The 12,943-nt window shown below is 39.8% G+C and overlaps 1 protein-coding gene across 1 annotated transcript in view; it reads left to right on the top strand.

Moving 5' to 3' along the window:
• Nucleotides 1–2,957: 2,957 nt before the first annotated feature.
• The window catches only part of AGTR1 (angiotensin II receptor type 1), a 48,215-nt gene continuing 38,229 nt past the window's right edge, over nt 2,958–12,943 (top strand). The window contains exon 1 of the mRNA XM_074191119.1: nt 2,958–3,080. The gene's annotated coding sequence lies outside the window, so the exon portion shown is untranslated. The remainder of the gene's footprint in view (nt 3,081–12,943) is intronic.

Below are 12,943 nucleotides of genomic sequence, written 5' to 3'. Positions count from 1 at the left end.
AGATGTTGGGTGACACAGGACCAAGCCCTATGACCCCATGAAGCAATCCTTAAGAAGAGTTTAACTGAAAAAAAAATTGAACAAATAAACAAATAAATAAAATGACAGCATCCGATGTTGCACTCCAGATGGAAAAAACCAAATATTCATCTAGGAAGTTATTTTACAGAGGGGGAAAACTAAAGGGGAAAAAAATAATTTCAAGGTATTTCATGCTTCGGTGTTTTTGGTTGCTGGGAAGGGTGGGAAGTTGGAAGGCAAGACCTGAAGAGGAAAGTTATTTGTTAAAAATTTACAATAATACTTAGAAATGAGATACTGAGAATTGAAATACATAGCACCAGGAAAGCAGCATGGATTTCCAGAAAGAACCTGGGGCTCTTCCTTAAAGGACGAAAATTAAAGATCTAACATAATATAATTTTAGATCTTGAACTTTAGAAATACCCTCCTTTTCCAGATTAGAAAAACAAGACCCAGAGAAGTAGGAAAGATTTGTCTAAGGTCACAAAGCTGGTGATTTTCTTCTGTAGTTCTTTTTGCTTGTGTTATCTCCGCTCATAAATCATAATTTGCTGGAGGGCAGAAACATTCATTTTATTTTTTAATGCCTGTTCATTTATTAAATGTTTATCATTTGAAGAGTGAGTCTTCTGGCTCCCATGCATTGCTCATTTCGCTGCACCAGATCACCACTTCTAGGATCTTGGACAGATAGAGAAGCCTCCTAATAAGACCTATCAAATAAGAGAAATGATCCCTTGCCCTTGATAGACCAACACACCATGTCTCTTCAGTCCTTCAGAGCAATGGAAATACATCAAATAGAAGATAGCAGGGGTGGAAAATATTGTGAAGTATTCCATAACCATTCTTAAAGGATTTTGAATTCCCTAATGGAAAGTACTCTTGAATGCCACATATAAATAATGATAAAACTCCATTCAAAGCCTCTGGCATTTTCAATTTTTTTCTGAGAATGCAATATAAACCTCTGCAACACAGTCTTTTACTTTAGTCCCTTGTAGCTTTTTTTTTAACTTCCAGCTCAAGGATCGTTTGATAGCTTACCCTTGTTTCTAACCGTTTCCGTTCTCTAGAGATGCCCAACATCTATTCTTGGGGAATTAGAAAATTAATTTGGTCCTCCTTTTTAATAACTTGGGAGGAGGTAATCTTTTTTGATTCTCTTTCCCCTACATCAATTAGCACTTTCCCTGGGCTTAGCTTTTATCAATTTCTATTATCAAGGAGAGTGAATGAACCTGTGTACCCATTAATACACAAAGCTCACCATCAGTTCAAGTTGGCATCTTCTCTGCAACTTATAGTCATTATGGCACAGTGCATAGAGCCCTGGAGTCAAGCAGACCTGAGTTCATATTCAGCCTCATATGCTTGTGACCCTGGGCAATTCATTTCACCCTGCATCCTGGGCCATCTCCAGTTGGCCTGATTCATATTTGGAACCTTTGGACTCAAATGATTCTGGAGGAGAAGGTGAGGCTCGTGACCTAGCACAGACCCCCTCACTCAAATCCATTTCATGTGTTTACCATGGCTGGCATCACCTCCTATTGTCATAGTCTTCAAGAATGAAGGGCAAACAACAACAGAACGCTAGGAGGTTAAGCTAGGTGGCAACGTGGATAGAGTGCCAGCCCTGGCATCAGGAGGTCCTGGGTCCAGCCTCAGACACTTGAGACTTCCTAGCTGTGTGACCCTGGACAAGTCCTTTAATCCTACATCAGGGTCATCTCCAGTCATCCTAATTCAAATCTGGCCACTGGACCTGGAAGACTCAGGAAGAGAAAGTGAGGCTGGTGATTTAGCACAGCACCCCCTCTCTCAAATCAAAATCAATGGCTTGTCCCTGATGTCATGGTCTTAGAGAATGAAGCACAAACATCCGAAGGTTAAGGGTCATCACTAGGGTCACTCAGCCAGGGCGTGATAGAAGCTGAATTAGAAATTGGGGGCTCCTGTGATGTCCCCAGGGTCATTCAGCCAGTATATGATAGATACTGGATTTGAAACTGGGGGCTCCTGGGGATGTTCCCAGGGTCATTCAGCCAGATAAAAATCCTGGATTTGAAACTGGGGGCTCCTGTGATGTCCCCAGGGTCATTCAGCCAGTATATGACAGATACTGGATTTGAAACTGGGGGCTCCTGGGACGTCCCCAGGGTCATTCAGCCAGTATATGATAGATACTGGATTTGAAACTGGGGGCTCCTGGGTTCTAATAAGTAATCATCATTTCTGTGTTTAAGTTGCTACTACATGGGTATCCCAAAGTCAGTGGCCTCTCCAGTTCCGAACTTAGAGAAGAAATTCCTCGATGCAGCCTAGTTGAGGAGGAAGGGGACAGAAGGTCCCGGCTCGAGCCGGGAAAGTTTCAGTTAGACCTTAGAGAGAACAGAGACACAGTGCACCACAGCCAGCCCTGGCAGGCCCGGGTAGGTGACCCCCGCCAGGTTGGCGGATGTGATTAGATGAAGCGGTTGATTAACGAGGCGTCTCGGGGCTGCGATCGCTCCTGGGATGGTCCTGGAGGGGCTCCCGGAGGAGATGGGGGAGGGGAGAGGCAGTAATCCTACCGCAAAGCCGAGCCGCGCCCCTGGGAAGCCGGCTGCGCTCCGCAGCTACGCCCCTCTCTATAAAGCCAGGCAGCGGGGGCCGCCTCGACAGCCCCTGCCCAGAAGGACCGGAGCCGGTGAGGTTGGGCCGGGCTGGACTGGGCAGCGCCCAGCTGAGGGGAGCGGAGCCAGCCCTGCCCCGGCTCGCTGCCGGGCAATGAGCGCCCGAGGGGAGCAGCCTCCTGTGCCCGGCGCCCGAGTGCGGGGGTCAGCCCAGAAGCCCCGCTGCCAGCCCAGCGCCCCGAGCCGCCGCTGCCACCGCCGCGCGGGACCCCTGCAGCCCCGCAGCTCGCCCCTTCGGGCCCCAAGAGTTTCTTAGTGAGGCTCGGTCTGACCGCCCCCCCACCCATGCTTCACTGACCAGCTGCGGGTGCCCGGGCACAGAGGGCAGTCCAGCCCCCAGAGCGGGCACTGCCAAGGCTCCTACTGCCTCAGAGCCAGGTAAGGAAGGTGTGTGTGTGTGTGTGTGTGTGTGTGTGTGTGTGTGTGTGTGTGTGTGTGTGTAACGGGGCGGGGGGGATCTTTTGCCTTGAGTTATTTCTCAGCCCCATTTTCAAGAAAAACTTAGCCCGGGGTGTGAAACAAAGTTGCTCGTAATTCCCCCCTGTCATAGGACTGAAAGGAAAAGATCAAAAGCGAGGCAGAGACTGGCCCTGCCAGGACTGAAACTGTTTCTCGCCTCGGTCAGTTCCAGTTGTCTCATCTCACCCCTCTGAACCCCTCAGCTGTTCGCTTTGGAGTGACCAGTCCAGTAGTGTTTTCGTACTTCAGAGAAGGGGCTTCTTAAGCTGGACAGATCTGCAGATTCCGGGGGCATAAGGAAGAAAACAAGCAACAACTTTTATGTTCAGCTCAGTCTGACATTTAGCGTTTCCTTTTGTTGTTTAAAAATCCTGGCCGAGAAGTCCATCCACAAGCTTCACTAGATGACCAAAGAAGCCTAGGATCCCCTAACAACATAGAGAAGAATCTGCTCTCCAGAGGGGAGCCGGACCCCTCCTCGCCCCCACAAGCCTCGAACTTTTCACATGCTAATATTTCGCAGAGTTGAATGTGAAAGCTGTTCCTTCTGTTTCTCACTGGGAGCCAGAGTTACAAGCCACATGGACTTAGTAAACATCCACCATGTAATCTGTGTAACTCTTACCTGGCCTGCACTCTGCCATGTTTGGACTGGGCTTTTATTCTCCCAGCATAACCAAGATATTTATTTATTTGTTTGTTACTTAAGACTGCCCCCCCATCTCTCTTGGGGGGGTTCTGGTAGGCCATATCTCACTACTGATAAGCCTGGAAGCCTTGGCATGTTCTGTCTCTGACCTGGACAGTCCACGTGAATCACCAGGGCTCAGTCTATTGATGCCAAACTTAAATGATCACCTGATTAACAATAACCTACTGCAGTTCAAGACTCCCAAACTCAAGTTATGTGTCTGCCTCAGTCTCCCCAACAGCCGAGAGCTACTACCTTGTCCGAGCCAAGGTTGACTATTAGCAAAAAGTGATCAGATGCCCGGACTTTATATGGTAGCTCCTTTTTTCTGCCCTGCCCCACTCTCCTGCCAGTTCTCTCAATTATACTCCTTGGCCAGATTTTAATGAGTTGTGAGTTTGAAAGAGCTTAATTTCTTCCATCTATATATCGAAACAGTGTGGTTTAAAATAAAGAATAATGGGGGGCGGCTAGGTGAAGCAGTGGATAGAGCACCGGCCCTGGAGTCAGATGTACCTGGGTTCACATCTGATCTCAGATACTTACTAATTACCTAGCTGTGTGTGGCCTTGGGCAAGCCACTTAACCCCATTTGCCTTGCAAAAAAAAAAAAAACCCATAAAAAATAAAAAAATAAAATAAAGAACAATGAATATGTAGGGACAAAACAAAACTCCACCTGGGTGACCTTGGACAAGTCTCTTTACCTTCTTCCCTGATGTTTTCTAAAAAAAAAAGAAAAAAGAAAAAGAAAAAGAAAAAAAAAGAGTGAAATTAAAGAGCATCTGAGATCTCATTTGGCTCCAAATCTATGGTTCTTATGAGGAAAAGGGGATCAGATTTCCTTTCTTTCCCCCACATCTCTGGGTTCTCATCCAACTTACTTGGGCTCCATTCCTCATCTATCTAGGACCGTTCATTAAGGGAGCCACCCACATACTCTTCTCCTATTTTCTTCCAAGGATGCACTATGCTTTTGGCAGCTGGAAGTGTGGTAGATACAGTCCTGTATCTAGTTGGGAACCACCTGAGTTTAAATCCAGCTTCAGACACTTCCTAGCTTTTTGACCCTAGGAAAATCATTTAACTTCTGTCTGCCTCAGTTTCCTCATCTGGAAAGTAGAAATAGTAATATAGGTACCCCCAAGGTTGTTGTGAATCTTAAATGTGATATTGGTTTAACTTTACAAGAAGCACTTATCGTAGCACCCGGTGCCATATAAATCTTTATTCCCTTCTTTTGTCCCTTCTCTAACTTCCTGGCAACAACAAGCTTTTATCTCTTCCTGAAAGAGATCAACAGCCTCTGTGGCTTTGCCCTCAAAATTACTCTCAGCCACACAGCTAACAAAGTTTCAAGGTCTATATTGTCAGTTTTTCCTAGGAATCTCTAGACTCAATTTTCTTTGAACTCTATCAGGGGGAAATCAGTTCTCTAGATCCTTTGCAATACAAAGACCATATGTAGTTTAATGGTATTTTCCAGCTCCATCTAAAACCATTCTAATCATGTCTGGCACCTTAGATGTTTTTCACTAATTTACTAGCAAATTGACCCTAAATGTAATGATTAGAAATTGTCACAACTTAAAGCACTTAAGTGTATCTATTTTTCCCACATAGGAATGACTTTTGTGTTGCATGTTTTAATTGTTTTAGTTTTTTGTAATGAAATCTTTGAGTCTTCTGTTTTCAAGTTCAGAGCTTGATTGTGTTTGATTTTAAAAGTTGTTTGGGGGCAGAATAGTGACAAATAAGGCAAGAAGTTTCTCCCATTCCAATATACAACTGGTTTCTCCCCACTGCCTCTTATAAGCCTATTGTCCCACATGAAACTGTAGGTGTTTCATCTTCTAACTATCATCTTTGGTTGTTTCCACTTTGGTCTTTATATGCTCACAGCATAAATTAGGGCCTCATCCTATGTCAACCTCAATTATAAGAGAGAATATGGATATCGTCTCCAATGATGCAGATTATAACCATCAATCATAGGATTTTAGATGTTAGAGTGACAAGTACCCACTGAGTCCAATCCCCTATTTGACAGATGAGAAAACCGAGGGACAGAGAGGTAGATTTGTCCAATGTCACACAGCTAGTAAGGATCTAAATCAGAATTTGAATCCAAGTTTTTCCATCTCAGAATTCAAAGCCCTATCCATTACACCAGGATATACATATTCTCTAGAGATATGAGAAGCTTGTTGGGGGGGGGGGGGGGCTATAAGGAATTAATGAACATTTTTTTCTAATATACATACACATTGCATTATATTTCCTTTCATATTAAATATCCTAAAATTTATTTTATTTCATGCCAGATGGGGGTTTACCAAAAGCCAAAGGCTACAGAAATATTTTACCCATACTCTAAACTTATCTATATCTGCCCATCCAATATAACTGTAATCTCTATCATCCCATAAATTCACTTCTGGGGCCTTCCCAACTCAGATGTTTTATTGACTTGACTATCAAACCAAGGTGTTCTTACTTGGAATCCTATGAATAGATTTCAGGTGATCAGTGAATATGAATGAGGATAAAAAGAAATTTAGCATTTCTTTCAGTTTTGTAAAAAGCATTAGTTTGAAAAGTGGGTCTGTAGGCTTCACTGTACTGTCCAAACAGACTATGATTAAAAAAAAACAACAAAGAAAGAAAAATTGGTCTAAATGTTTGTCCATACCTGGCCCTTTAGTCAATCCCAAACCTGCAAACCCACCTGCCTCCACTTTTAACTCTTCACCTGCTTAAAGAGTTGATTTTTTGATGCAGTCATTGTCTCAAGTTTTCCAATAAACTTGATAAAGTTTCATCATTCTAAGCTCTGCTTCCGGGACCTCTTTTTTAATTTTTTTTTTCCTGAGGCTCCCTTACACTTTTGTTTTCTCTATTCAAATCATCAGAAACTTGCAGTCCCGATTTGACTGTCTGCCTTAGAGTGACTGAGCCATGCCTTCTACGTTGATAAATGTGGTTGCTGCAAATTAAAAGTTTGCTTCTTTGGAAAATGGAAAACTTATTTTTGTCCTTGCCTGTCCCCTTAGCTTCATGCCACATCTTTCTTGTCCCAGCTTTCTGTATCTCAGTTCCAAGTTTTTTCAGATAAGAAAAGAGTTTCTTAAAAACTTTTCATTTATCCAGTTGTGTATTTTCCACATTTGGGACCCTTTTCTCAATACTACAAGATTCTTGGCATTTCACTTTCAAATAGTAATAAAAATATTAACTAGTCCTTGAAGTCCAATCTTCCATCCTTCACAGGTATAAGCATATATTAGACAGAAATTTGAGGGAGGAAGGTGGAGAAGAGGAAAGGATAAGGAAAGAAAGGAAATTCAAATCTCTTAAACTGGTGATAGATAAACTGTTTGGCAAGCAAGGAATTTGAAATACTTGATTAGGATAAATGTCAATAAAATGTTCCCATAATTGTATTTTTTAACACTACTAAAGTGGAAAACTCAGAGATAACTATTTTCTTTCAAACCTGTTTCTCCCAGAGCTACAGATTGGAAGGAATAAGATATATCCTGATTGGGCTGAGGTCATGTCTGTATTAAAATCCTTATTGTCTGATTGCCAGAAATTAACTCCTGCCTATGAGTCATGTAGTTATATGATTATCCCTTTTTCTTTTGCCCGCTCACTTTGCCTATTGCTGATGACCAAAAGGGACTTTTTTCAAAGCAAGGATTCTTAATTTGGGGTCTTTGAACTGGTACAGGAAAAAATAAGACTTTATTCCACTAACCCTAAGTGAAAAGTAGTATTGAAATTTTTGGTGCCTCCCAAAATATTAACTATGCTATAATTGATCTACTTAGTAATTCTATGAATTTGATTTTACATTTAAAAACATTATTCTTAGAAGGGGCCCATGGATTTTATAAGAAAGCCAAACAGAACTATGGCACAGGAAAAATATTAAGAACTCCTCTCTCAAAAGTGATCTTTCTTAAAGAATAAAAATCTTACACAGCCTGAATCTATTTAAATCAAATTGGAGATGCTTAACGTGGCATCCATGGCCACTTAGATTTCAGAGGATTAATGAAGTTGGATAAAGATAGGGAAAAGATGCAACTTTTCACTATTCCTAATTGAAATTTAACATTTCCTTTATTTAAACACTTTATTCTGAGAAGGGATCCATAGACTTCACCAGACTGTCAATGGGATCGATGTCACAATGGCTTCAAGTTAAAGTTGTAAAGAGAAAGAGACAAGGACAGGGAGGCAGAGAGACACATAGATAGACACAAAGAGACAAACACAGAGAAACAGCAGAGGGACAGAAATCAGAGACAGACACAGAGAAAAAGACAGATACTGAGATAGAAACAGAGACCCAGCAGGAGAGAGAGAGAGAGAGAGAGAGAGAGAGAGAGAGAGAGAGAGAGAGAGAGAGAGAGAGGCAAAGACAGAAACAGAGACAGAGAGGGAGAGTAAGAGAGAGAAAAAGAGACAGAGACAGAGATGGAGAGAGAGAATGAGAGAGAGAGAGAGAGATTCTGTACGGGGTCCAAGGTCAGTTCATGTCTATTTCCATCAAGTCTTGGTTTGAAGATTTGCCTGTAAACTCTTGGTTGTATGAAAAAGCTGCCTTGTCAGTACATTAGATTGAGACATGGAAAAGTTGAATTTCAAAGAAAGTTAGCAAAAGTTTAGTCAGTTGCAAGATAAGTTCGCTTTTTTCCAAAGACTCTCAAGGTGAATCTTTAGAAGTATTTTGACCAAATTCTTCTTTGGGAATAGGTGCACTTTTTAGGGTTCTGTTTTTCTTTTGTCATGTTTTCTCTGCTCCAGAATTGAATCACAAACAATATTTTCTTCCAGTTCTGTTTCCAGTCTGTTGTTTTTATTTTTTTTGTTGATGTTTTCCTATTGCCTCCATTTCTATATAATCAGAATTTCATTTCATTTCTATAAGTTGGTTTCTATCATTTAAATCTTAGTCACACAGAAAGTACTTGTCAGAATTTAAAGATGGAATCACATGGATCCAACTCAAGGTCTGATCCTTGCTCAATTCCAAACTCAATTCACTACTATTATTGTCTGATTTTTAAAATTCTTTTCTTCCAAATTATTATGTAGTCACAGGGACTTTCACAAGCTATTTACTTATTCAGTATCAAATCCAATTTAACAGTTGAGAATAGCTATAATATTTTAAAGTGTGTGTGTACATATATACACACACACACACATATATATATATATAAACTCTTTTACAAAAGAATTACTAGTAAACCTTAGTCATAATTGCCATAGCATCCAAAAGTACATTTTTTGATCCATTTCACACATTTGATGCAAAATAATCCCCAGTTGAAATCAAATTAAGTCACTAAAAACATCAGTGAAGGTCTCAAAGAACAGACAATGACCTTTCTTCCCTTTAATGTCAGAAAAATCAGAAGATTAGTAGGACAGAATATTATAAATGTCATCAGGTGTGGTTATTGTATTTTTTGCTTAATTGTTTTTTTTCTTTGTGACAAGGTAGGGCACTGCTTGGAAAACAGATGAAATAAATGATATAAAGACAAAAGACATCAATTAAATATATTTTTAGAAAATAGAATATTTTTTCATATCAAAGCTTCATGTTTTATATTTGCCAAATTCTTATTAGAATGTAACCAAGCCTCTTTGAGGATTTCATTTTATTCTAATGTAGTGGACTAATTCTAGCATATTTTTTACCACATAATCAGAGAAGAGAGAAAGACTAATTTTTTAAAGGAATAAATGTATATAACTTATTGGTCTTTTGCTAGTAACATTTATACCCCCAAAAAAACATGTTTTTATAAGTTGTTTTATAAATCCTCAAGCTTCTTTTAACGACACTATGGAAAATGGGTGAGGCATGGACATTCTGTTCTTTTCCACACTGACTACAATGTCAACTTTTAGTTTAAAGCCTTAATCACAATAGTAAAATAATATAATATTGAAAATGGAGTTCAGGTCATAGTGTTTTAAAGTTGAAACTTCAAAAATTCACTTGAATCTATATTTCTATAGCAGACTAAATCCTTGGGCTGTTCAAAGGCTACATGTTACCTGTGGAAATAAGGCTTTGTATTTGTTTCCTGCATTACATTTAAAGATTTTTGTATGGGTGTGTGTGTGTGTGTGTGTGTGTGTGTGTGTGTGTGTGTTTGTCTGTGTGTCTGTGTGTGTGTGTGTGTGTGTGTTTGTTTGTGTAACTTTTTTCCTCTCAAAACTCAACAAATGAAGGAAAGGTTTAGTTCCCTGAGTAGTAGTAAATGAAAAAGTAAGTCATGAGCAATATACAGATGAATTCTCCCAAACTGGATTTATAGAAATTGTTAAAAGTGAACTTTAGAATTTTCTTTGGATACTTAATCCTTTGTTTTCAAATCCTTTTTTAAAATAACCTCACTGCATTTCTTCCTATTCTGTCAGATAATATAAAATTCTCCAAAGGAAGTATATATGCCTATCATTGTCTACAAGTGCTCATTTATCTTCTAGGATAGTTGGGGGATGCAGTGCATAGAGCACTGACCTTGGAATCAGGGGGAACCTAAGTTCAAATTTGACCTCAGACACTAGTTGTGTGACCTCGTGTAAATCACTTAACTCTTGTCTCCTGGTCAGTCATCCTGATCCATATCTGGTCACTGGACCTAGATGACTCTAGAATCGATCTAGAATCCAAATCAATTGCTTGTCATGGCATCACCTCCCTGATGATATGGTATCCTTTGAGAATGAAGGACAAACAACACATATCTCCTACTAAATACTGATGTCATCCTATACTTTGTAGATGTAAAAACCGAAAAGATAGGACTCTTCAAGGGTTTTAAAATAGAATTTGCAAAATAGGGCATAATTTTTAATGTGCATCTATTTAGTACATACTTTTATTCAACTAGAGTTTTTTAAACTCCATGCTCCCTCTTGTATATACCTATTGTATGTATGAATTCTATCTATGTTTCTATATATAGAGAGATATTAACATATCTATATCTATATATTTTGTTTCTTTACTGAGTTCTTCTTTATGCATGATCTATTTTTTAAAATTAGAAACACTTTCTTACTAGTAAGTTCTCTGAATAAATGGTGGCCTCTATTTAAGGAATGTCCAGGCACTTAGCTATTTATATCTTCCCATAAGGATGTGTCCACTGAATTTTCTGTGATTTTTATAGGGTACTTTGGTATGGGAACATGTCTGTTGACCCACACTTGCCCTAGCTAAATTGAAAAAAAAAAGTTCATTCCCAGGTTGACCGCAGAAGAAAAATTTTCCAGGAATGGAAACTACTGAGGTTCCTATGTTATGATCCTGAAGGACTTTCATCTAAATCAGGGACTCTCCCCTCTAACACAATCAAGTCCAAGGAGCCTTGAGTCCAAATCTTGGGGCAGAGCAGAAGATTTAGGAGTGAAGTTCAAGCCCTAAAGAACATACTGAGGAAATCAGGTGTTACTTCTCATCTTATCATTCCTTGTTTTCTACTGCTTGAATACAAATCTTTAGATGGACAAACTGAGGCCATCTTGCAGGACCAGAATTTTGCTCTACAGAGCAAATTTGGTTCAGTATACAATGAAGCCTGGCCCCTACAAATCAGTCTTAGGTGTTGGAGATTATGGAAGAAGGAAATGGAAAAAAGGAAAACTATAATTCATGATGGAGAAAAGCAAAGTATAAGCATACAGCAATCAACCTTCAAGCAATGAGTAAACACTTCCTGTATACCAGGTACTCTTCAATAGAGATACATGAAGTAATTCTTATCCTCAAAGAGTTTGCCTCCCAATTGGGGAAGGGGAGAAAATTTACATAATAAATATATATATATATATATATCATCATAAACATAAAGTGAATTAATTCAAATTATTCAAATATGTCTGTATAGGCAAGATACTTTTTCTCCAAATCTCTCTTGCTCTCATTGAGCAACCAACAATGGGTTCCAAGTCAAGCCTCACTTGATCATATTTTTGGCTCAGAATGATGAACATAAATAGTAACCTTGAGGGTCTTTCCCTCCCAGATTGAGTTTTGTTCTTTTTTTTTTGACTGGGTAAAAGAGACTATTCGCTGCATCATTTCTTACCTAATCTAAATCACTGAATGGGTGATGCCTTAATCAACTGAGACCTATTAAAGACCTTAAGTTAAAAAGGTCAAGGTCTCTCACTGCATGCAGAGCCATTTATAGTCACCCTATTCATATCTGACCGCTGGACCCAGATGGTTCTGGAAGAGGAAGAAGGAATTTACACAGTCCTTCCTCACTTAGATTCAGTCATGGTCTCACCTTTCCAATGTCATGGTTCCCTTCAGGAAAAAAAAAGGACAAACAACAGTTAAATATAAGGGAGGACACTAAGAATTAGTGGGAATCAGATGGGGTGCTGAAATTTCATCTAAGAAGAAAGGGAAGGGTTCTGTGAGAGGTTGAGGTAAAGAAGGAGTTCATGCAGAAATGTGGAATAGCAGGACAAAGGCAGAGACAGAAGCTGTCCTTTGAGGAAAAGGAAGAGGGCTTGCTTGTCTCCAAATATGTTTCTCTTCTGACCCTGTACCCCTGTCCTGCCAAGTACCCTGATGGTGGGTACCATGCCTAAAAAGAACTTAAGGAAAATAACTAAATCTGCCTGGACTTTCAAAAATGGCTTCTAGATCTCAAATCTGCTTTGTCTAGTGCTAATAACAGCTGCTCATATCACACTTACTATATCCCAGGTACTACGATAAGCATTTTACAATTGTGATCTCATTTGATCCTCACCACAACACTGGGAGGGAGGTAGACAAGTCAGCCAATCTCTTTTAGCCTCGGATCCTTCATTTGAAAAATGGAGCCAATTATAGCACCTACGTCACAAGGTTGTTCAAAGGCTCAAATAAGATAATGCACATGCAGGACTCTGCAAACCTTTACTTTACATACTCCAGCTGTTATCAAATTACCCATTTTATCATCACACTTTTTTCCCACTTTAATGTCTCATCTTTTGATACTGATACATTAGTCATGCTTTTTAGATTGACCAGGTACCAAAATTAGAATGTTCTGTT

Source organism: Macrotis lagotis, chromosome 6 (genome assembly GCF_037893015.1).
Source record: "Macrotis lagotis isolate mMagLag1 chromosome 6, bilby.v1.9.chrom.fasta, whole genome shotgun sequence".
Lineage (NCBI taxonomy): Eukaryota > Metazoa > Chordata > Mammalia > Peramelemorphia > Peramelidae > Macrotis > Macrotis lagotis.
This window is presented reverse-complemented; position numbering and strand designations above follow the sequence as displayed.